Here is a 27,202-nt window from a genome sequence, read left to right as displayed (position 1 = left end):
CCCTCCCCTCCCCCCACCACCCACGTGGCCCCATGGCAGGCACAGAGACAGCATACGGGCGTGGAGAGGAGGCAAGAGAGAGTTTATTGTTGGGAAGGGGTTTATAAGGCTTTTAGGAGGGTCAAAGGGGAACCAATCACGAGTTCAGGGTCACACAGAAAAAACCATCAGGTAAGGGGTCAACAGCCAATAGGAAAGGGTTAAACAAAGGACCAATGGGACACCTCGGGACACCTTTCCCAGGACACTCCTGCATGGGAGATAACAGTTGCTGTGGGGGGTGTTGGGAAGAAGAAACACGTGTTTGCAAAGGGACCACAAAGAGCCATTTTAAAACATGTTTAAACAAGTTTCTCATCAGGTATAGTGCTACAAAACATTTTAAAACACCTTCCCCGAAAGAGTTTGACTCATGTTGTTTTGTCTCTTTTTGCTCTTCTTATTTCTCTGCAACCTCTCATGGCTTTATAATTCCCTGTGACTCTCTCTTACCTGCCTTTATTTCTACCTTTTCTGGTCAGTCTGTACCCTGTAGCACCTGTGTTCCACCATATTCATATAATATTCGGCCTTATGTCAAGAAGTGGTAGCAGGATATCACAATGCACAAGTAATGTTAGTTTGTAAAGAGTTAGCAAATAGCTAAACTCTCATTAAACAGAGTTTTTCTAAGGGTTAAAAAAACATAATCAATCTGTTAACTCTAAGTTTTTTTTTTTCTGTACAGGACGAATACACAGGGGAAAGTAAAGTGGAGAACGAGGACAATCAGATTAATGAGTGAAGAAAGGTGACATTATGGTACTAAATTCTATGCAGAATAAGAGTTGCTACACAGATGGTGTTATTCTGCATCTGCTCAGCTTGCAGGTACACAGTAGCTCCTAATTACTCCTTGCACAAAATTCCTTCCAGGCTATTCTCCTAAGGAGGACTTCCAAAGATGCTTCCAGCAGGACTTTAACGCGTAAATCTCTTGTCTGTTTTTGAAAATTCAAAACACAATAACTGTCAAGAAGCTTTGGAACAGAAATCTTCTAAAAAATAGATGTTCTAACAATTCTCTCTTTTACTTGCGATTTACTTGTGATTATTCTTCCATACTCCAGCAGATGTTATTGCATGAAATGCATAATTTCCTCCTTTTTTTTTAAGTTTTTTTTATTCTGATTCCTTGAAAAGCACCTTATTCTTTGTGGTATTATTTAATGTAACTATCATATTCTCTGAGTACTGAGGCCAAACAAATGACAAATCAATGTCTAAAATACTTAAGATCTGATATGCAAAAATCAACATGTAGCATGGAAATAACTCTGGAATAAACTTGGTAGGATTACTGTTCTCATAGAAAATATTATACATGAAAGAGGTACATTTTAGAAATTGGAATAAATTAGGAAACTTCAATTAAAATCTAGAGTAATAAAGAATAATTTAAATAGTACTTTCCTAATCTAACTAGAGCAAAGTACTTCCTAACACAGCACCAATCTTCCATTCTTACAGCTTATCAGCTAGCTGCTGAATTAGTTGATCTTTTATGCTTTGGGTGGTGCCTATCCAGGGAATAGAGAAATTCTGTGGTACAGTTGTGAGGATGTCATTCTACCTTCTCTTCTGCTCCCTCATTCCCTGCCAAATACCCTAAGGAACAAATTGACCATGCATTTTAGGTATGCCAACCTAAAAGGAATATACTTTTGGCTAGGTTTACCACAGGTGTGCGAAGTAACTTCAAGGAACTGTTTGAAAAGTATCACTGGTAAAATATGGGAGCAACTCAGTTATTATCATGAGATTTAAGCTAATCTGCATCACTGAGATGGATATTTCTGCTCTGGATTCTTTCTGTCTAAGAATTCCCTATTACTTTTTTTTTTTTTAATCACCAAATTTAACCCAAAAGTATTTCCAGAAAGGCTTTGATTATAACTAAAGTCTCTGTGTGTGTGAAGAAATGTGATGTAAAGAATTAAGGCAAAATCAAAGAATAAAGTAAGAAATGTTATTCTCCTCCTACCTGCATGCACACAGTAGATTTAAAAAACCCAAAGATTTCTGATTTAATGTCAGCTCATTCCAGAATTTGTGTTATTTAATTAAATTGCATTGAGTAATAATATATGCGTGACATGCACATGGTATATACAATAAAAGTAGCTAAATAAGGTAATTGGAAACTTAGCTGCTACAATGACAAATGGATCCATCTCCTGTTTTTAATCCATATATCATTATATATCGGTAAGGACTAATTTGTAAAATGCCTCACAGGTTTTGATTGACACTAACTGACTATCTAGCTGTAGCTGCCTTAATGATAGACATTTGCAATAGACTCAAGGGTAAAAAGATCAGTAACTTCTAATATAGCTCACTTGCACATGTTTGAGTCTATGAAGAATAATGTTACAGTCATGGAACATAATGTGGATTGACGTTCTCTTCCAAGTCGTGTCGCATGACAAAAGGATTCCCTTTTGTCAGAAGTATTTAACCTCATTACTATTAAAGGCATTCTCTTCAAACACAGGTTCTTCAATTGATGGTTTTGGTTTGTGGGTGTAATTATTGCAATTGGTTTACTATGCAAATTCTGTGACTTTCTGAACTAATCTCATGCAGAGATTGTTAAACCAGTATTATACCGACTGTGCCAAGCTGTTCTTTTCCTCAAAATAAACAAAAAACCCAACCACAAACAAACAAACAGAAACACAAACAAAATTATCCGCAGAGAACTGTGCTAAACTCATGTCTGACAGACATGATGAGTCCAAGGAGTGTGGGACCAAAAATTACTACACTTAACTTGGTGGATAAAAAGGGGGCCTCAAACAGCAGCAAGCCTTTGAAGAGATCAAGCAGGAAATTGCCCACGCTGTAGCCCTTGGGCCAGACTGTTGGTATGGGAGAATTCAATAGGAAAAAAAAGTATAAAACTGTAACAGAAACTTACACATTCTCAGACACATTGCCAAAAGCCAGTTAGGGAATGGAAGCCCAAGTGCAGGCCTTGAGTCTTGCCCTGGATTATGCACATCCAAAGGAGAACTGTTGTCTCTTCAGGTTAGTCAAAAAGAGAGCATGTCCTTCATCATAGTTAAAAAGTTGTTAAACTCTAGTCCGTAATACAAAAGTGAAGCTCAGAAACAGAAGCTACGTTTTCCTTTTTTTTTCTTATCTACTCTTTTTTATCTTCTCTTTGTTTTTGTTTATCTTGTTTTGTTCTGAAGGACACAGGCTGCAACAACAGCCTCATTTTAAACTACTCTTCCTTTTTTCTCTATCCCAAATGGACTGCTATTGTCATCCAGAAGCTGTGATATAAAAAGTCTATTTCTAAAAGCTTTAGAGCAAAAGAAGAGAGTAATAGAAAAAAAATGCTGTTTAAAATTAGCCTTGTTTAGTTTCTTATATGTCATAAAGTTTAACTATTTTCTCTTGCTATTTCTGTATGTTTAATAAAAGTTAAAAACCTTTTGGATAGCATTTATTATCATGACACAAATTCTGAACTTCACTTAGGTATTCATGGTATTATAAAGCAATGGTGTTATGAGAACAACTTTATAAAACCTAGCCAACCTATTCCATCTGAATTAATGCAACACTATTATATTTTTCTAGGTTTTCTAGTAGCATCTGTCATTGTACTGTTCAAGCTCCTAAACGGTCTTTTTTTAGAAAAAAAATGCTATTAAATGACTTTAATAACATGATGGATATAGATTAACCTTATAAAATGGGTATTTTAGGTTTTTTAAGTTGCCATCCCCTTTCTTCTTTCAGAATTCTACTAATGTATCTCTCCCCTCATTCTTCCTTGTAAGGTTTAAAATTAATTCCTCTCTTAAAAAAATACAGTGATTTCAGTTGTCCTATCTGCATTTCTTTGTTCACCATAGGAGAAAGGGTTTAGCTTAGCTAGATGCACATGTATCTTGTTCACACATCAACTTTTTATCTCCAGAAATGCTTTTCAGAAAGTAAAATGGTGATTTTAGGAACATTTCATTATTGGAACTAATGTTCCTAAGATAAACTCACTTATGCTCATGATCCTGGTTCCAGTCAGGACAGGGTTAATTTTTGGAGTAGCCAGAAGGGGGCATGGCTAAGACGTGGAGGTTATTCTATACCACCTCACCTCATTGCCAGGGTGTTGATATCCAATTATTAAAATTATTAGAGAGATGCCTCTGCCCGAATTAAGGTACAAACAAGATCATATGCCAATGTCAATAGTATGGATTTTTATTTAAGAGTAAATGTGAGGTAGAGAGAGATAGAAAGAAATAGGAAAAAGAGAGAGGGGAGGAATAGAAAGAGAGTGACAGAGAGACAGATTGAGTAGAAAAATATCATCACTCCGTGGATTCTGACAGTGTCCCATTGGTCCTCTTCTTCTGGTCTTCTCGGTGGTGAGGGTCCCAGTCTTGTTGAAGTGATGGTTGCAGTCTGGTCCATCAGGTGGTGACGTTTTTTTAATGGTGTATTGGATCTCAAAAAGTTAAATTCTAATGAGAAACTTTCCCATCTGAAGATAACCTCCAGCAGCTGCTCCCAGCAGGACAGCGGGGTCTCCAAGACAAGTTCTTGCGCAGCTGGTTCCACAGGAAAGAAACTTCCAAGATGGGGAATGATGTAACCTGGATATTTGTGATGGCTTTTAAAATATGAAAGACAAGATGTGGTAATTTTGTCCACAGTTAAATGAATATTAAAGTACTTGGTCCAAAGTGACATGTTATGTATGGCATGAAAACTGAAAACTTCCTATATTATCCCTGAACTAGGTTATCCCAGTTTGGCCTTTACTGTTTAAATCACTGAAGACTGGGATTTAAAGTAAATCTTTACCTCATACATCCTGGGAGAGTCTTTCAAGCATTGTTTTTCTGCTCTTTCTTTATTTCTTTTTCTGCTGACAATCAGAACCACTTTTTACAAACCAGTCCTTTATTTACTTGTTTTCTATATGAATGAACAAAGCAAAATCTATTATTCTGATGTTAACAATGAACATAATTTAGAGTAAATATTTATTATTATTTTTACCTGAAGTGAATTTATTTTATTTTTTGATTTCTTGAAATCTAATTTTAATTTTTTGCATTTGTTTTCTGCACAGATGAAGTGGGAAAAAACCCTCTTATTTCCCAACTCCCATATTGCCATCCTTTTGCCATGCCAACAGAGCAACATAGTAAGTATATAGAAAGGAAGATACAGACATGTAATCCTTAAGAGAGCAATCAGAATCAAAATATGTACGCTCTAATTTAATACAATCAATCTTCTTTGTGGGAATGGGTTTTAGAGAACAAGAATTCAAGGCATTAACTCAAAAATGCTCATTTTTTAGTGCAACTGGCAGTAAAGGTGCATTCACTCATCACGTAAATATTTATAGGAGTAAAGTGGCTCATTTGAGGATAATAAGACTTGAAGAGAATACCTTGGCAAAAGCTATGAACACTCTGAATGCTCTTAAGTGTTAGAATAACAGAAAACTTAAAAGTTTGCCAAACATTTTCATGGAAAAAGGAATTCTACTCAGAGATAAGAAGCATTATTAAAATTAATGAATATATTTAGTTATCTGAAGACTGGTTATTTGTAAGGTTCTCAGGAAATGTAGCAAGAGAAGACTTATGCTCTCAAACTTCAGCTCTCAGGCATATCAAGACTTAAAACTCAAAGGATAGTTAGAACAAAGTTTAAAGTTTTTCTCAATTCCAGATAAATTAGGATGCTGGGCCATGGTGTATAATAGGAATGTTTCCAAAGGTTTGAAAGGTTTTAAAATCAATGTAACAGACACGTAAAACACTTGTATAAGATTTTAACAGCCAACAGGAAGTTGTTCTCCGAAAGAACAAATTAGAAATATTTAGGTTTTTAGCTATTGAGGCAGAAAAAGCCTGATGAAAACTCAAATTTAGCAAATAAGCATGCACAGTGTGGTGCAATAGGTACTGCAATGGCCACTTCTCAGAAACATGAAGAACATCATCTTTTCATACAACAATTCTGCCTGATCCTATTAGGAAAATGGGTGGCCCATTCTTTTATCGTCTTATGCTCACAGAATCACTGGAGGAAATGCACAGAGGATTACTTGGTGATTATCCTTGGGAAAGAGGAAGGGATAGGGGAAAAAGAAGGTCAAGAGTGACAGCAGGATGCTGCAGTCATTAGTGGAAAGAAGAAGGGATGGCAGCAGTTTTTGGCAGCAGCTTTCAGCACTGAAGAGGCTGTACTGCTTTGCAGGGACCTTGATACCCAGGATTTGGCCATAGCTAACCTGAGGCAGCAGCAACACCTGTAGGCAAAACCACCAAAGACTGGACATGAACTTGAGGCAATTTGCATTGTAATAAAAAGAGAATTAAATATGTGCTGCAAATAACCTGATGATACCGAGCCCCTTTGGAAAGCAGTTTGTAATTTGTATAGGAGTACCTATTCAGCAGCTTACAAGAGTGAAATACAGAAGGCATTGAGTAAGATATATGTGATGAGAACCAGAGATTAAGTCCAAACCAAGACCTGAAGAATAGAAAGAGTAAAGGTATGTTTTCATATCCTTCCACACCTTAGTTGTAGCTGATCCAAAAGAGCTTTCACTAAATGCTGAAACAGTTGTGTTACTTCTCCATACTTCCTGCTGTCAGGGGAGGTTGAACCCAGGAAGCTGATTTGACACAGATCAAAACCAAACCAATGTCTTTGTAGCAATTTTCTGTCAATATGCAAGATCAAAGCTTAGCCCCACAAAAATGAAAAAGAATTGTGTATTTCTTAGTTTATTTACTTTAAGATGTGTTTGAAACACAGATAAACATATTCTACTTCACCTGAAGATCATGACTTTCATACACAATCACATTTCATTTCAGTTTTGTAATTTTGAGGAATATATTCCTTTGACTCATCATTTAATTAATTTTCTATCAGAAAACAGGGTTTAGAAAGAAGTAGCATCCCACTGTGAAAAATAAGGCTGCAGCGATTAGTGTTATGTCAACAAACTAGGCTATCAGTTTGTACAGATTAATGGAGGAAAGAAATGCATTTATAGAGTGCTTTTGATAGTAGTTTGGGAAGCATGTACATTGTAATCAAATAGTGTGGTTGTAGATGAACAGAACTGATTTATAAACAGCTGGTTCAGACATCAGTACCTCTGTAATGCAGCAGTACTCTTGAGTTCAGTATAGAAGCATGACTCTTAGTTAGAAGTTACTAACATAGGGTGTTTTTTCCAGCCTGTACTTTTTCCATTCAATTGTGTGCTGTGTTATGGCAAACTGAATGATCCCTGGAGAATATTTTTTTGCATGAGTTTTCCTAATGCCTTCACTGCACCACGGTTTTCTTTCAAACAGAATGATACGACCTTCACTATTATTACTGTAACTTTTAATTTGAACTTACTAGAACAGCAGCCTTCTGTAAAACTTATGACTACGTACTAAGATATTAATGTCACGAACAGTAGAAGTAGCTTGATGAAGCAACCTTCTAGGGCAGAAATACTACCAAAGTGTGAAAAATATGTGCAAAAGCAGGCTTCTCAGAAAAAAAAAAAAACCCAAAACATTTTTTCTCTAAGGTTATTGCCAAAATTGCCATGGTGTACTGTCACAAATAGAGAAGAATAGTACAATTGCTTAAATAAGAAATTATGCGGTCTTAAGCCTACAGTGTTTTCCAGGTCGGGAACACTTCCAATTAGGAGCCAATGAATATAGGTTTCCATGGTGATTAGCTAAAATGTGGAATGAACTTAATTTCATGATAATTGCTACATATTTGCAACTGAAATGCATTTTTCAGCCCAAGATTTTCATGTTTTAATCACAGCTCTGGATCTGAATCTACTGATGAAACCTATATAAAATGCAGGGCTACCCTGCATTTGTTTTGGAGGCAGGAGGATTTACAGGAGACTGGATGTGATTTCTCCTAATGCATTTCATTCTTTTTGCTTTTCTTTGGTTGTTTGTGTGATCTTTAAAGAAGCAGTACATATTACACTTAAAAAAAAAAAACAACCACAAAAGCTTTAATAGAAAATCTCTTCTTACAACATTTGTGAAAAGCAGCCAGTACTTCAATTATCTATCAGTAACACAGTTGCATGTTTCTGTAATGTTTTTCTCAAAACTTATATGTAATACTACAGCAATTGAATTTCACTATAGCTCTTTCATACTTCCACACATTTTACATCACAATACACTTGCCAGCAAAAAGTAACAGCATACCCTTTCACAATTGTATGGCATTGTGAATGTGTGCAGCAATTAAACTGTAATATAGATATCAAACACTTCTTTAAAAGCTATTCTGAAAGCTGTCTTTTCTTGGTGGAATGGGCAACTATTTACAAATCTGTTTATTTCACAAATTTGAGTTGAAATTGAGGTGAATGATTGGCCTGTTCAATTAGGCCCCCATGCAGGTTCAAAATTAAAAGGCCTGCTTCTCTGTTGAAGGAAGATGACATACTCCTTAGATTAGATCATATCAAATTTTGGATAAAAACTCAGTTATTTTTTCTACTGGTCTCTGAACTGTGTAGCTGATTGTACAGGAAGAAAAAGGCTATTACTTTCAACTATTAAAATTTCTTTAATAGCTTGAATACATCTTTTAAAGACTAATACCAGTGACCCATTCATTGTCATGCTGAATCTGATTTCTGTAGATGAAGGCAGTGGAAGACTCACAGATCCACCCTGGGAAAATGAGTCACCAGCTTTGACATGGTCCTTGAGAAGGACACGAAGGTCACCTGTGGGGCTGCTGAGCCCCAAACTCTGGGTCAGTATGCTCCAAAATGACAAAATCACGAATGTATGTGAATACGTAAGTGGTTTCTGTCATTGTATGGTGAGTTATGTTGGTATAGTATGACACTGAAGGTGTCTGGGAAGATAGGATGGATTTTACAAACTTATGAATTTTAAAAATCTGAGATGTATGTCATTCACTAAAGGATTAAGTTTTGTATAATTTGTCTTTGTGTGAAAACTTCTGGTATTTTTCACTCATAGCTCAAAAATGGGTGTTTGGTAATACAAATACCTTAATTCTGACTATTAATAGCATTACTTGCACTGTAGAGTCCATTTCTTACTGGAATCCATCACAAAACAATACTCAGTTCCTCTTACCCTGAGTGATTTGCATAAATGAGTCAGCAAATGCAGGAAAATAAAGACTGTAGCATAATGCCTTTTTAAGTAGTTAGATCAATTTTACCACAAGTGATGGAGGAGGTATTTGGCCAATTATTAATAACAAGTCTTTCCCTCATGTCAACAGGCCTTAAAAAAATAAAAAAATAAAAAACCCATTTGCATTACTTTGTCCTGTCTTTATCTTCCTTCCTTCCTTCCTTTCTTCCTTCCTTCCTTCCTCTCTTCCTCTCTTCCTCTCTTCCTCTTTCTTTCTTTCTCTTTCTCTCTTTCTCCCATTCTTCCTTTTTTATTTAATTTTTAAAAAAGACAAAAGGAATCTTTGTTGCTCTGTAATAAAACACCTTTTAGACAGAGATGGAAGTGTTGCTAGACCATATTATTTAGAACAATGACATTCTTGCAGGCTGAAAGGCAACAAAAGTGTTATTATAGTTGAAATGACAATACACAATTTTTGAAGCAAGCTCCTGGTACCCATTTTATCTATGACTAATGTGTCACAATGATCAGTGAAAGGATGCACTAATGAAATGACAGCTCTCTTAATCACTCCATTAAAGTTGCAATAGGGCTGTATGCAAGGGTGTGTGAGCCAAATTAACATCTGACATAAGAATAGAAAACCCATATCTAAAGGTAAGTGGATGTCTTTGCAACAGGAAATTATGTTTCCTCTGTAATAATTTAAATTTATTTTCTGAACATTTCTGAATTGTTTTTCTTTAAAACTTACCACAGAAAGTAAGCATGTGTCTTGAGGAAAAACAGAAATGGAAATTATTTGTAAGTGAATTTGATCCTATGGAAAGCTTAACACTATAACAAAATATCAAATGCACCTCATGCTTATTGGATAATCTGAACCATAGATGGCAAAGTACTTCTATAATAAGTTTATTGAAGAGTATAGAGGTGATCAAAGAAATAACTAGAAACCATGGGAAGGCTTGAGACTGAAGATAGCTGAATGAAGATACATTCCACATTCAGTTGTGAAAAGCTGATGGTCTTGGTAAACATATATTTCTCTCTGTGGTTTTGTTTCTCATGTCTGGAAATGGAGGTCAGTAATGCTATGTCACGACATAGAACTTTGAGAACCACCAACAGAGAGCAACCTATAAGAGGTATATAGATTTGGCCAAGGTTTGCATATTTTCTACACTTTATTTTTTGTTAATCATCAATGTTCAGTGTTATATGATAGCAGGGAATATGAAAACCATAAAATCACAAAATGTCCTGCTTTGGAAGGGACCCACAAGGATCACCAAAATCCAATTCCTGTGTGTCTTCATAAGTTGCATATAGCTATGTAGGAACATTTTTTTCTGGGTGGACTTTTGTTCTGGTGCTGAATTATAATTTTAGAACAGGAAGAAGTGGTCTCTTCTGGCATCTTTGAAGAAATAAGAAACTTCAAGCAAGTAAGTGGGGCTACCTTTCACATCTCCATGCATGAGATGCAAGTTGAAAAATTAACAGGACCACTGGACCCTGTCAAACATTGTCTCTGAAAGCCACTGAGACTGTATATTAATTAGGGTATGCCAAGTTTGATCACACATGGTAGGCTGTGCCTCTAAGGAGTTTCAGTCTGTTATGATGCCTTCCCGGCATGTATTTATGTTTGCCTCACCTTGTTGTTTAATTGAGAACAATGAAATTGAGAGTAGAAGTATACACTGGTGAAAAGTACTAAAATACAGCGTATACAAAACCCTCTCTGAAATTTGCTTATCTGATGGCAAATGTTCTATTTCTTCCAGCTATTAAGAACCTTTATTTACTCCTATCAGTTTTCGTAAATTGATTAAAATCTCGTGTTTTTTTCTTGATTCAGGAATCCACAAAGCTTATAGAGAGCTTGGTTGAGTTACTGTTTAACATAATTTTAATCTATATGCTTTCCATCTGCCACACAGTGTTCTTTTGTAATCTTGGTACAAAATATAAACACTAATGGAAATATGATTATTATTATTATTAGGGTTCTGGTATTCTCATAAACACAATTCAGAGGTGGAAATACATTTTTACACTCTCTATACGAAAGGAGATATGAGATTTTCCATAATAATAACTCCTTCTATTTCAAGATTTCTTAAAAAAATAAGAATGTTTTCCTCTCTAAAAGCTATTTTTCAGATCTCTGTCTGAAATTCTGCTCATTTTTCAAGATGGGCATGAGGGACATTGTCCAGAATGTATCCCTTAAAATCTGCACAGTGATAATATGGAAAATTAACATGAAACTCAACCATTAACATTTACTGTTATGCTATTTATAACTTGGATTGAAAACTGCTGGGAAGGCCTGAGGGAATTATCATCACATGATAATCAAACTCCCTGTTGCATGTCATTGATTATTATTTTTTCCTTTTTTGATATTTAAATTTAAGGAAGTTTTCTAAAAGTAACTTTTCATTTTCTTTCATGTATTAGTATTTAGACATTTCCATAGCTTTTCAAGATTTATATCTATTTTTCTTGTATTTTATTTGGGTTTCTATAATGTTAATTGATCATGACAATGTTTGATACATGAATATATAGAAAATAACATTATACTGCTAATCAAACATAACAAATGTTGACAAAAATGGCATATTCCACACTGTGCATATGATTTCATTTATATAATAAATAAATAATTTTCACATAGATAAAAAAATAAAAACAAGAGAGAAGAAAAGTGAATCTTAGCTACTTGACATGAGCTTCCCCCCACTTTGGTTCCACGATTTCAATATAAAGACTGAAGTTAGCCATGTATAAGGGCTATGAAAACTCCAGGTTCAGGCTGAGGACAACTCCTGTGACTCAGAAACTAAGGAAACAGAAGCAGGCAGGCTCTTTATAAACTTCACAGCAGTCAAGGTATGTTGAGGACAGAGGCAGATGAAGCATGTGATCAATCTGAGCCATCCCACTACCCATGGTGGAGGCCACTGGAGTTGGGCAGGCACCATTGTCAGCTGTCTTCTAGGAGTGTCAAAGGTATTCAGGGGGTTATTATTAGCTATTACAAGACTCCAAATTAGTATGCAACTGGAAATAGAGTTGCCAGGCATCTCTATAAAGATTTTTAGTCACATTCACAATTTGGCATTCAATCATTAATTTCATACTTGGAAAGGCTTTCAGAACATATATACTAGTGATGTTCTTCTACAATGCGTAATACGACTGCTGAGGAGAGAAATGTTCCCTTCCCTGACTTCTGTAGCACTCCCTGGATCCTAATCCTGATTCCAGATGGAAGGTCAGGGAACACCATTTTTTTAAAAATTAAGTAGCTTCCTTCTGTTAGGGGGTTGACAAGGACCCCTCAGTATCAAGCTGCTTGCCATTGTTTCATTGCAACTACTACATTGTTGTAGTACGGACCTTCCTTCTTGAGAATTACCACTCCAGATTACACTCTGTCCTACCTTGGCTCAAAAATGAGAAATGAAGTGACTAATGCCTGTTTTTTCCTAGATTTCCTGTTCACTGTAGATCTTCTAACATGTCTAATACAGGTTGATCTTTTATAAAGGACTTGGTCAAAGGCTGAACTGCATATTTGCAACAGGGAGTTGGAAATCCCTCCCTCTTTTTCTCTAGCCTGCATGTAGGACGGTGAGCAGGTATGATAGCCAGTAATTGTCACTTTGGCAAAACTCCATCTCCACAAACAAACTGTGCACTGTGAAACGAATTGGCAGGGAGAAGAAATAGTAAGTGATACAATCTGTTATCCCGTGTGAGTGGATAAATACAGTCACGTAAGATACCAGTACATCTTCAGTACTCTAGTCCTGAGCAGCAAACGCAAAATGTGTACAACTTTGATCTAACATGGACATTTGGCTCGTTCATAGCAAAATATTCATCCTCTTTTTCGTATTTTACCTTTTCTTCAGACTGTTCCTTTGGGTTGTAAGATCAAGGTCCTTACAGATTTGAAGTTATAATAATTAATAGAAATTATAGATCAACCATTATCTGTGCAAAAAAAAATACCAAAAAAATGCAGTTCTGACGTGGTTATTTAATATTTGGGGGAACAGATAGCAAAAATTCTCTGTTTTATACCTCCTGTGCTTGCATACTCAAAAGGCAATCACTCTTTCAAAGTTGCCTGACTCGTAAAAACTTCTAATGTATTTTAGTGAATATAACATAATGTATTTCTTATTCTTTTCTGCCTAAGTGGTACATGATAAAAATCTCTACATGGAATAGGTGTGTTTATGCAGAACAAGAAGAATCGGGGTGCTTGAAGCTCTAGGATCTCTTTTTCCATGTCTGCCATTGCTTTTCTTCCTTCTACCAGACTAGAACTGAACATCTGGTTGTCACAAACACATGAGAAATTATTTTCTTAGTACTCAAGCTGTTATCTTGTGCTACTAGGAAAAGAATGTCATAAGAAATGACCAATGGAATAAAAATTACAATCTAATTCAGGATGCAAAGGGGCCGACTTCAGAAGTAACATTTGGACACTCTTACTGTATTTCAGGCACTGCAAACTCATCACCTTTCACTGACCCTATCAAGTGCTTACCCATCTTTCCTGGACAATATTCACTAAACCTCTGGGCATGGGTTGTTTGTAGTAGAAAACGGCTTTCTCTAATGGCAGTGTAAATGGAGGATATAGCAACTTACCTCCAAAATTAATTCCTATTGCTCCCTGTTATTACATTTCCTGTTGATATTTCCCACTGCATTCTAAGACTGAATTTTATGACAAACTGACTTTAGTAATTTTTAAGAAACTGTATTTATTTGCCCCTTTCTGGAGGCTTCCACTCTCTGTTCCCACTGTATACCTCTCATATTCCCTGAGAGGTCAGGTTTAGAAATGAAGGCCCTGTTGTAGAGAATTGAAACCTACTTTTTACTGAACACTAAGCACTGTCCTTCTGGATTTAGGTTTGGAGCAATACATGGGTAATAAAAGTCTAAATCCCTTTAGGGTGTCTAAGTTTGAGCTGTTCAAGAGTGACCTGACAAGAAACTGCTAAAAACTTAATCCTTTACTTTCAAACTTTCCTTTTCATTCCATGTAATTTTTCAATTCCTTTTTAGTTGCAGTAACAGTTACAATAAAAAAAAAATTATAATGATGTACATACTATAAGTCCAGTTAGCTTCTAACCACCAAAGACTAATGTGGATTGTAGGCAGGAGGAGAATTCTGTGATTTAGTTTTTAGTCAGTGAAAATTAACAGAATTATTTATATTCAGATCTCAGATACCCCAAGACAGTTTTCAGCCAAGTGGTCCATCCATATTTAAAGCAGAGACAGAGAGAGAAAGAGAGAGAGAGAGCTCATATATATTTTATTTTTGAAGAAATATAGAAGGAAATTGATTCATGAACTCATTATATCTTGGTGTGAAGACATGCATGTCAGGTTGAAACCTTCAGTGATTTCAGTAATAGGCCAACTACCAAAATAATGAATACAACTTAAATAAGTAACTTTTTCAATATCAGAGGCACCTTCAATACACTCTGAGTTGCAACGATAATTTGAGTCAGTGGTAAACTACATGTAGGAATCTGGAGTCCTGAGAGACGGATTAAATGAAGGACAAAATCACAGGACTTTTTTGAAGGGAATATTTCTATGTAACACAATTCTCATGAAAGCTTTTTTCTCTCTTTCCAAACCAGTGTTAGACTGCAGTGAAGTGTGACATGGGTACCTTAATAGCACTTCTCACTCACAATAGGGTTAAAACCTGGTACATTTCAGCTCCTTAGAGTGAGAGCAGGGGTAGGTTCAGAGGTCCCTTTCATCCTCATCTACACTGTCATATAGTTTGTTACTGAACTGTGTTTTGATTGTTGACTTTGTATTTTATTTAGTTTTTAGTCTCCATTTTAGACTCAAATTTGAAATATAGAGATGTCCATATCTTGCATCTGAGTTTTGATCCTTAAGGAGATTTGACAGGGAGAACCAAGATGAGTGTGCTGAATCCCTAGAATGGAAAGAGTAGAAACACTGATGTAACTGTCTTATAAATTAGGCAAGGTGTCAAGTCAACTGGAAGCAGGTAGGTGTTGTGCAAGACAGTGAAGGTCTCAAAGGATGGATGGGATTACTAGCTCCATAATTTTCTTTTAAAAAAAAAGACGAGCCTTGAAATCAAGGCAACAGGTATTTTGTGACCTTTGGTTTCAGCTTATATTGAACTTTACATCTCCAACAAGTCACTGGAGATTCTGCAGTCACTAAATAAACTGTTGTCTCTATGTGAGAACATTATAACCATAAAGACTGCAGTGGAGCTGCCAGCTCCCTAGCTGGTGCTGTGGTCATCCAGAGAGAAGTTGTTTGTCACTAATTGCTTCTATGTTCCATGATGTAGTGTACTCGTTACAAAAAAACCCCCTGCCTCAAGTGACAGCTGGAGGCTTCATGTGGTTAGAAACAGTACCTGGAGACTCACAGGGGAAGAAAAGGCCTGTAGCTAGTGGTGCTTTGTCTGGTGAATATCTGTAAGGGCCAAAACTCAGCTATCAACAGGAAGGAGCTTGATGGGCTCAAGCAGAAAGCCGTGGACAACAGGGACTGAGGGAAATTCCATCATCTAAGGACCAGACAAGACCCACTGAGATTCAACCATGTTTGATTGTCCTATCTCCTGCAGCAGGATATGGAAAGACTTTGTGATGATGCTATCAGTCCATGCAGAAGCCCCTTTGTTTTCTCCCCTCCCTTGAAATCCTTTTTTCGGGAAACATCAACCATCCTCCCCCCAATGTAATCCTGGTTGCTGGAAACATTAATCCTCTTCCCCCCATATGTAATCCTGGATACGGGAAATGTTAACCAGTTTTCCCCCACATATGATCCTTGTTACTGGAAATGCTAATCAATTGGATAGTCCCCTAGTTGGCATAACCCAGCCTCCTCATTAGCATGCTCTGCCCCCGAGACCCTTAAATAGCATTTTGCGTGTTCCAATTTCTACCTCCAAAACTGGAATCGTTTAGTTTTTGGACCTTTACAAATGTCTGTAGCAGGAATTTTGCTGATAGAGACTGAATGAACTGCATTAGATTAATCCGTTTTTTCTGCCACCAAGAAAAAGTTACTGATATAATTAGAGATATTTTGTGTTGTGCTAATCAACTAAAACATGGTAATTATACAGTTTATTTCTGATGGTCCTTTCAAGACAAGGCAAGCTATTGCTATTTATCAGCCCATGTATTCACCTCAGTTTCATACAGGCAAGGAATAGAATTGTTGGGGTGGTAGAGGGCTTTCACTGGAGCAAGAGAGCTCAAAATGGTAGTAGTTTGATAGTCTTCAGAAGTATTGATTGTCATCAGTACTGGTCCTCCCAAACCAGTAAGGGCAAAACCTAATAGCACCAGATGAAGCAGGTACATAGAAGTAGCTGGAATGACTTGACAGTTTTTTCTGGTCTATATGCCCTTGCAGTGTACGCAAACTATCAAAGAAGAGTTTGAGTGTACTGTTAAAAGATAGTAGATGTGTGAGAAATACCAGGGGAATATTTTCTTTCAGTATTCCTTCTGTGTCAGATGATTGCCAAAGCTAATGAAATAAATGATGAATTTAAGGGATTTTTAATAAAGACTTTAAGATGGAATAGTGAAATACGCCTATCAAGATAAGACTAACTTCATCTCAAACTCTACAACACAATCAATCTGACATTGTAAAGATTCAGATGTTTGAAAATCTGGAAGACAGAAGATCAAATTTGTGAATGCATGATTTTCCAGAGGGAAATGAGAGAGAAAAGAGGCTGTCATTTTATAAGTAACTTCTAAAGGAAATCTTTGCAATCAAGTATGTGTGTGCCTGGTTTTGCAAGAAAAAGGTAAATCCCTCTGCTGACAAGTCAAGTGCAGTGATAGTAGAATTTCTGATCCTCTAAAACATGGTGAAGGTTTCAAAATTTGCCTGGAAGGGAATTTAAAGTAGATATGGATCTATGAAACAGCTATGGTATATCAATATAGTCTGACCAATGAACTGGCATTTTGGCTGCAGAATGATTTTTCTAGCAGCAGAGGATAAACACCAGTCTGTTCACATCAAGTATCCTTTATTCTCCTGTTCTTTTGATATTTTGATATTGGTACGTACGGTCAGACAGTATTTTTTTATACTGTGATGAGTGAATGTGGTAGATTTGCTCCCCTGTTTGTTAGGAGATTCTTGAGAATGTTCTCTATTTGCAAAATTAGCGTATTAACTTCACAACAACCAAAGAAGGTAGAGTTTTTTTCCTGTTAAAAGCTTTCTTCGGCCCATTGGGATCAGAAGGGCTCTAACCCCAGATTATTGTAAAAGGGATGGGTGGATAACACAGAAAGTTTCAAATTCTGCGTTTTCTTTGTCTCTTTCCAAGTCAGAAAGAATAGAACACTACTTGTGCCAACCTTATCCTGCATATATGGCAAATATGAGTGCTGAAAGAAATGAGGCTGCACATGCACTGAGTTTGATTTTGGAACTCATGCACTGATTTTTCAGGCATTCCCCTTTTATTAGGGTTCCTTTGTAAACAGCACCTGTTGTTGTGTTCAGTTAAACAGAATTCCCAGGATCTTGCTAAACTGGTGTTTTGATTCCACACATTCACACTCATATCATGTTTGACTGTTTTCAGCCACGGGAAAAACATGCAGACCATGCAGACCATTGAGCGGTGTTCACTTTGAGAACACAGCACTCTCTTTATCAAAAACACCAGTCAAGGGCAAAGCAGTCCTTTTTGATCCTAATTGACTGAATGCAGGTGCTGCTGACTTGCTGGCTTAACTTGTTCCCACAGCATATACCGGTGTACCATGTCCCTGTGGTTTTGAATTTTGGCATTCACACTTTTTAACACTTTTTCATACAGCCAAGTTAGGTTCTTTCATTCTAACTTTAACAGGTAAAAAATGCTGGGCATTCTCAGAAGTCATAAGGTATGAGTAGCCATCATCTGCTGTAACAAGTAAAATTGCAATTGCCACTGGAATTCCTCCACCTTAATGACACTACACTGTGTGGCTGTCAGAAGGCTTGGGCACAGTATTTCAATCACCAGTTGTTCCTTCTGAACAGCCTCAAAATATCCTCTTATTCTCTGTGTAAGATAAGTATGAACAGTAAAAAGAGCAAGGCATATATATTTAATTTTGCCCTACTGGTTGTGACTGTAAAAATAGCAACTTGATTTGAAAGGAGAACCTTTAAAAACTCTTTCAAGACTAAAGTGTTCATACAAATCACTGTGTTAATTACATATCCTAAAAATTATGCAAATAATCTTTTTAGTGGTGAATTAATCAATGTTAATCACTTGAAAAATAGCTATTAAGTGTGGGATTTTTTACAAAAATGTGTCAAAGTATTTAACATTTTCATAGTGAATGTACCTTTTAATAGTTCTGTTTTATTTCTTTTTAATAGTGACAGACGAATATTCCCTATGTTATTTTGATGTTGAGCAAGAGACACATTAGGTAACCATAGGTGTAAGCTTCTTACACTGGATTCCAGAGTCTTGCATAGGTTTGTAAAACAATAATTTAGATTTCACATCTTGATGTTTCATTTTAGATGTCTCTGGCACAGCAGAAATAATGCTAATGAAAATGTAAAAAGTATGGCAACTGAGACACATTCAAACAAGGCATTTGACCTCTTCTTTAGAATTGTGGACATAAATTGCTGCCTAATTTGAAAACATGGTATAAAATAGTTCTCAAGACGAGGGCATGGGAATGAATTTAGATCAGAACTTTTAGTTCATAAATTATTTTACATACCTATATCTATTTACTGTCCCAAAGATGTACTTATTTCTGATGTCTCCTCTGGTGAAGTCTAAAAAGTGAGATAGTCAGTTCTCTGTGCCTTCCTCAGATCTGCTGTAGCAGTAGACCCTGTACTTTCAACCACAGCTAGACACAGAGACCACAACACTGCTACTGTTCAAGCTGGGGCTATATACACCTTTACATCTGGACCCCTGATGTAACTCTGAGTCTCAAAATTTTCCAGTGTTTTGACTTGGGATTTACATAATCAGCTAGTCAGTCATCACAGCCTCTCCTGGAACATACCCAGAAAGTGGCAGTAAAAATTTGTGGCCTCCTCCGAGGCCAGATTTTAGCAGCAGGCCCAATCAAAAGCTCTGACTAGATCTTTAGGCAGATTTGGAGCAATGTAAAAGTTCCTATCTTCACAGTAAAACAAGGTTTATGCATTGGCTACATGCAACGCGTTGGGATCTAACCAAGACCTAAATGACAATTTTTAGTATAATATTACTATGAAAATTGAATCCCTAGAAACTCTCTAGAAATGTGTGTGTGTGTGTGTGTAATGTGTTTTCCACACTAAAGCTCATTTTCTTCCTATCTGTGACTATGATGAGGTAAGCTGCTACCACCGTGTGAGACACTGGCTAACACTCTATTGACGAACTACTGTATTTTGTACAGTATATCTGTAATGCTCCAAGGAAGTACAAAACAAACTACTTACAAAGTTTACAAAATTAAACTGAAATCTGAGATGGAAAAAAACTTCAGTTCTGTGGAGTGTACTAGATTTTTTTGGATTATTTTAGAAATAAATAAAAGTCTGTAAAGAAATGTAGCAGATATTACATGTCCTTTTACATTGATAATAGCAAATAATAAAGGACTAGACCTTTAAAATGAGTGGCTAGTATTCATTCATTCATTTATTCATTCATTCATTCACACATTCCTTCCATAATCTGACTCGAAATCTCAACTATATTGTGCATTTGATGAAAGACAATTGTTGAAGTCACTGCAAAACTTTGAATAAATTAATAAATTATTGTCTTTCAGCATGATCATAGAATCTACATGCTTTCAATTAATACTTATGTTTAAAGTTATTGATTGCATATGTAATGTAAGTATACAAACAATAAAGTAGGTACCCCACATTCTGGTTTTGAAATTTCCTGCAGTTCTCGCTTGCTATAACTGAGATCTTTGACACTCTGAAAATTGGGCTTTAATTGATCAAGTTGGGTGAGGAAGAAGTTCTTTGGACCTCTACTGTAATGCATGATCAACAGGTGATAAAAAACTTCTTCAATCCATGCTGTAGCAGGAAAGTAACTTTCCATGAAATGTTCCTGTATTTCATGATTTCTGTGTGATGAACCACTGAGACGGCTATGCTTTTAAAGAGGTTCACGATTTGCTGTGCTGGTGCTGTTCCATTTAGAAACAGCAGAATGCAGAAATTCCTTCATGAACTCCTTCAAACAGTCAGATAATTATCAGAAATAACTTGCATGGTCAAATGTTCTGCATCTTGCATCAGTCACATACCATAGGAGACAGGTACACTCTGCCATAAATAAACAAAAGTTTGCTTTTTTATGCCTGTTTACTTTTCTTGCCAGTGATGGTCCATTGCTGGTGTGCAAGTGAAGACTGTGTTTTATACATATCAAGCTACAATACTACTACCACAGGAGGGATTTATTAGCATAAACATTGAGAATTTTTTTTAGTTAGTAGATTGTATTCAGTTCCATTCCCTGAGTTATTGTATTAGATAGTATTACTCTTTCTCAGGACTCAGGCAAAAAAATTTGTAGGATCAATTTCTATTTTTTTGAAAGAATACATATCACACTGGACTGTCTAACATATCTACTCTGCAGTCTTTAGTTTATCAGAAATATTTCTAAAATATTTTTGATCTTTTTATGAGATTCTGCTCAGGAAGAAGACTCCATATTTTTGTCTGATTCATCTCTGATCAAAACGAACAGTATGAAGGAGTCTGGAGGTTGGGGTTTACTCCTGAAGGTGAAGGAGAGCTGGTAACATGGCAGAATCCTTCACACACAGGACTCAGAAATACTGATAAACACTAGTGATGAAATCCTAACCGCCCAGCAATGACTGACACAGATGTTATTTTTGCAGATAACAGCCTTATGGTACATGAAGCGTTAGTCATATCTTTTAAATAATTCAGGAGAATACTAATATACTCCAACTGCCTTGTACTTAAGATTGACAGGTGTGTTTAAATTAACCTCTCAAATACTTGGACAATTCAAGACATGAATTTACTGCAGGACCACTAGCTTTAAGTGCCTGCTTCTCCAGTCTTTTGACTCTAATAAAAGGGTTGATAGACCTTGCGTGGTCAGACAAGGGAAAAGAACTTTTATTCTCTTGCTAATACACATTGATATCAGCCTTTTAGGAGGAAAAGAGCAGGAGTAAATTTATATCCCAGTTCACTTGTGTTAGTATGGAGTGGAAGAACTGATCACATTACTCTGAATGGTTTAAAAAGACCATTAGGATTTAATCTGCCAGTAATGTTTGCCAGTCACTGTCAAGGCATTACTATGACAATTGAAGAGTTGTTTTTTTTAACAAAGAAAATAAATTTGCTGGTGGGGAGAATGGGGTGAGAAGGACTCATTTGACAAATGCTGTAAAGTAATGGAATGGTATCATTTGCAGAGCAAGTTTGTCAAGTCAGGTAGCAAAGGAGGGGAACAGGGACCATAATCCTGTTTGTGGCATGAACCACTCACTGCTTGTAGCGTTCTGCCTCTGCATAACCTCTCCCAGGGCTGTGCAGCACCAGCATTTCTGTCAGGCACCTCTTTGTGGTATATGGATCATAAATGTGATTGTGAACATTAGCTCAAATTTGGTGACATATGAAAAGTGCACATTCTGGCTGGTTGTACTTTTAGTCCTGCATTTCTGTATCTTCGATTCTGTGTGGCTTTTGTTGTTTCTGCAGCTGAACCAAATGTTTACTTCACCCAACTGCCATGCTCTGATTCTCATAAGTAGAACAGATAACATTTTTTGTTGTTACTCTGAAATGTGGAAATAGGAGTATTGTTATATCTGCTTTTCACAAAGATTAAGTAAAACCTTAGCTACCTTCCCTTTCTTATGAAAAAAAAAAACAAAACAAAACAAAAACAAAACCCACAACACAACAAAATCAAAACACCTTTCTCAATTGTCTGTTACCTGAGTAACAAGAAACATGTTTTTTCCTTGTTCATCATAAGAGAGCATTGTTAGGTGAAGCAGAATCCAAATACCCAGGCTACATTTGCTTCACAAACCTTTCAAGAGGTATGAATTTTAGCAAAACTGTGAACTTGCCAGGTAGCTCAGGAAAGAGGAAGAATCAGAAGTAATCAGAGAGGAAAATCTTAAGGGCACAAGAGATATAAAATGGTATTTTATAGCCAAATGCTCACTTCAGAGAATGTCTATGAATTTAAAAAATACATGTATGGTTATAATTACTTCTTGCCAGTGATGGTCCATTGCTGGTGTGCAAGTGAAGACTGTGTTTTATACATATCGAGCTACAATACTACTGCCACAGGAGGGATTTATTAGCATAAACAGTGAGAATCCAAGACATACACAATGACCTCAAGCACAAACCTTTATATTGGAGGCTAGATCCTCCTGATGCAGAAAATATTCATGTCCCAGTCTGGATCGTTTTATGGTTGCACAACAGCTCAACGTGCTGTCCTGCCAAATCTGACTGCAGGGCCCCTTCACCCCACAGGGAACAACTGCTAACATCTCGTTGGCAGCTGCAGTTTGTGCCAGTTTTACCAGTGCTGCATGCTTTCCTCAGGCCCTGGGAATGCATCCAGGAGCTTCCAAAAGTCCCCAATGTCCTTGCATTGCCTTCTGAGCTCTGAGGACACAGCTGAGGATCTTCTACTTTGTGTGTCTGGGGTAATACTTTTATTTTCATTCAAACTCTGAATTTGGAAAAAGAAATAGTTTAACTGACCCTTAAGGATCATTTTAGTCTTCTACATGTGGTCTATTTGTGTTTTGCTCTTCCAGCAAGATGGGAGGAGTAAGAAATACGTAGTAATTCTTTTCAGTAAATGCAGAAAAAATTCCTTATGGTTTGCATTAGGAAGTTGACTTTGTACATATGTTGGAGCTTGGACAGGAATCTAAAGTGGTTGGCAGTGACAAACAGTGATGTACTATTCTAGGAAAATTTGTATATATCTGCTATGATGAGTTTTAAAGACATTAATGCTCAAACTTATTTTCCTTTTAAAAGATCCTTTATTTTTTAGACATACTTTTTTCAGCGCAGTTGCAGCTGTCAGCACTGACAAGGTTGAATTTGGTAATTCATGTCTTCTACTCTGTAAAGAAGCTAAATTGCCTAATGAAAACGCTCCCAGATTAGATTTTCTTTTTAAATAGTGATAACAATAAAGTGAGTTCTTCATCTGTAATGCTAATTTTTATCTGTCCAAGACTGTGACTAGAATGAGGGAGAAAGAATGACAAAACACAAAGAAAAATTATAGCTGTTGTAGAAAAAATTTCTTATATATAAATCTGGTTTCTTTCATGTATTTTCTTTCTTATAACCAATAATTGATGAAATACTTTGCCTGCTTTATATTTTTTCTCTTTTGTTCTGTATCTGTCTCTCTCTATACTTATGACAACAGATGCATTTTGTTCTTGAGCATTTTGTATCATAGGTTTGTGTATGGCTGGGCAGGTGACTGAATGGGGCACATAAAGAGTTAATTCAAGCTTCAGGCTTTTGTATTTCAGGAGTCAAAAAATGATTTATCCACTACCAGGAGCTGATATCTATCACATCTGTGGAAATGCATAACTCAAGCAGGTCCTAATGTCCCAGGGCAAACAGGGACCTGGGAATAACAGAAAAACCTGCTGCTAAAATAAACCCAAACAAAAAACCACAACAGACACACACTATCAGCAAAATACTCTTAGAACTGCAGCTGTATCACACACACAAAAGGATGTCCAGGACAAAGAGTGCTAAACTTGGAAATGGCTTTTAATTTACTGTGCCTAGATACTGAGTGTCAGCTCTCAGAAGGGCTATGAGAGTGCCCAAATCCAGATGAGACTCCTAAGATTTTGACTGGGTTTATTTACAAGGCAAATCCTTTGTTAACGTGACTAGGGAAAGTCCAGTCTAGCATGAGTGCCTAAGGTACTTAATGTAACAAATCAAGCAGAAGAATAATCCATTAAATGGAAAAGAAGGTGAGATGTCTCCTTAGTTGTGAAGGTCAGGCTGAGCAGATAGTTTCAAGCATCCCAAAAGCAGTTCACATTACTGAAGTTACTTGAGACTTAGTTTTACTCCATTTTTTTTCCCCAATTCTGTGATATGAGAACAGATATTTGTCTTTTCACATCAGACTTTTTTTTCAAAATTGTCTTTCTCTTCATCTGTTTTGGAAATGTGCTCAAATATGGTCATATCTGGGAAAAAAACCACTATATGCTGATTTCTATTGATACTTTTTATTAGATTAAGACAAATTTAAAATGTATCAGTGGAAACTTGGAGCCGGTTTGGAAATTTGAAGTTCAGGAACAATTTTGCTCTTTCGCTACATATTTTTGTGTGATATTTCTGAATCTTGTTCTTTTAGCATAGAAACCTGGTTTCAAATAAAATTTTGAAAAAAATCAGTAAATTTTTAGAAATTTCCTCTTGTCTAGGAAAGTCATTGGAACTAAATTCACCTTGCTTTGCAAGAACATTTTTGACCAGCCAGTACTCCAAGTACATTAGTATATTTGAACAATTCTCAGCCAGTATTTCTAACAGGGGTAATTCAGGTTGTGTCAGAGACGCTCCCCGTCTCTACCAATTGGTTGACAACTTTCTATGTTCCGTACACAGTAAAGCTTGGATACAGATTGCTCTGAAGTAAAGAATAATTAAAGTGTACTTTTTGTCATTGTTTCTTAAAAAGGGTCAGTTTCAGATATTCCTTTTTCACTGTCATGGATGTTGTCTTATCTGTGAGACAGCTCCACAGAAATTTTCTAGGTGTGAAAGTAAATCCAGATAGGTGCTAATAAAATGATACTCATTAAGAATAGTGAGAATAATCAAAGGAAAAGATGTAACATGGAACTGCTAAAGCTCTTCCAAATACAGTCGATCTTGACATACCGCAATAGATGCCCTCCCTGAACCTAACTCATAGTAATACTAGTACAGTTAAAGCAGAGAATGCGGAAAAAAACCCTCTGCAAACAAGGGGGCTGCTTTACCCCAATTTCCTTCACAAACTGTCTACTCAGCCAGGAAGTCCTTGTTTCCTGGAAGTGGTTTTATAACTTCAGGCCTTCTTAGTTGTTAGAAAGTGTTCATTATTCAGTCATACACCCAGACTGAGGCTATTTCAGCAGTTTTGCAGTACAATGACTAATTGGGAGTATTTTCTATAGTAAAGCAGAATAGTCAGTGTCATAGATATTTTCCCACTATGTTTCTATCATATAGCTTTGGAGTAATTTCTTTTTGGGAAAAGTAACCTACCAAATGTCCTTTAAGGAGCTCAGAGTGCCAAGGTGATGTGACCCTAGTGTGCTTGTGAGCTGTCCCCTGGCAGAGGCTGATTTGCTTCCAGACCAGTCTACCTACGGATATAGAGCTTCTGACCCATCTGACAGTTTTTCACATTATATGTAGGGCAGATCTTCTACAGACTTCAACCAACTCTCTCCTACATATTAAATATAATGTTTAAAGGTACTATGTATGCATTTCTCTAAATGAAAAAGTAGTGGAGACTGGTTTATGAGAATGCTTAAACATACGTATAACAAGATTTAACCTTGTCTTGTTTAGTTCTGTATTTTGGGTGTGCTTTAGCATATCCAAAATAAGTCTATACTTTGGTCACGCTGATTCCAAAAACTTGCAACTGTTAATCATGAAATATCAATCACAAATAGAAAACAATTACTTTACATTTTTGACTGATCAGAACTTCAAAGGCATCAGAATATGAATGTGTGCTCCTATTCATATTGAAAAACACAGAGTATTATTAGTAGGGCTGAATGAAAATCTCATCTATAAGTAACATTATTCCTAAACAAAAATAAAGCAAAAAAAGTAAAAGTCTATTTCAGAGGAAAATAGCTTCATACGCACATGAAAGCTCAGTTGACAGACACCACTCTAATCCTATATTTGCTTCTGCATATGTTTTTACTATACTAGATTCAGTACCATTCACCCTCTCCCTGGCATTATACTTTCATTCTATATTTAGTTCTTATCCATTGATTACTGTCTGTTCCTGATAACAATGTATTCCCATCTGATAGAGGTACCTCTTTAGATGTATTAAAGTTGTTTCCTTTCTCTGACCCTGCTGTGCTGTTGAGCATGCACTGACATACAAAACGCTTTTGTTATGCATAGTTTGATTTTCTAGGACTGAACACTGAGAATTCTTCAGTAATGTGTTAGCAGACAAGCTCAAATATTGTTCTTCATTCACTTGTTGACTGTTATACTCAATTCCTCCAATGTTTCCTTGTATCAGTATGAAAGTCTGTCTTCTCATTACCTCATAATTTGATGTAATCTGTCATTTCTCCCAATTCCCTTTTTAATAATATCTCCAAGACAACCCAGAAATCAACTCATAAAGTATTTGTATATTTCTACCTTAATTATATGAATAACCCAACTTTACACCTAAAAGCAGGAGTTTGTATTAGATTCTGTCAAATAGTAAACTTCCTAAATATCCTAAAAAAATGTTCAAATGGAATCATCAGTTAAGATTCTTAGTGAAATATACATTATCTGAGATCGGGGCACATGGTTACACGTACACGTTAGTACAATATATAGTACTTATTCCTCCCCTATTCCTAAAATTGTTACTTTTTTTCCTATCCAGGCAACTATAGAGCAAAGAGAACCTTTGTTTTATTTTCTTAAACACAAATTTGGGTATCTCAGGAATCTGGTGTGAGGGTTTAGCTGCTGCTACAATTCCCTCCATCAACAGCCAAAGCAAGTACTGATCCTAGGACAATTCATTTACCAGGTAGCCTCACTTAGTGGGAAGGGAGTACCTGTTGCCAACTTGAACCAAGAGCATT

This window comes from Pipra filicauda, unplaced genomic scaffold, assembly GCF_003945595.2.
Source record: "Pipra filicauda isolate LSUMZ 115617 unplaced genomic scaffold, ASM394559v2 scaffold354_size748207_pilon, whole genome shotgun sequence".
Lineage (NCBI taxonomy): Eukaryota > Metazoa > Chordata > Aves > Passeriformes > Pipridae > Pipra > Pipra filicauda.
Note: the sequence above shows the minus strand (reverse complement) of the source record.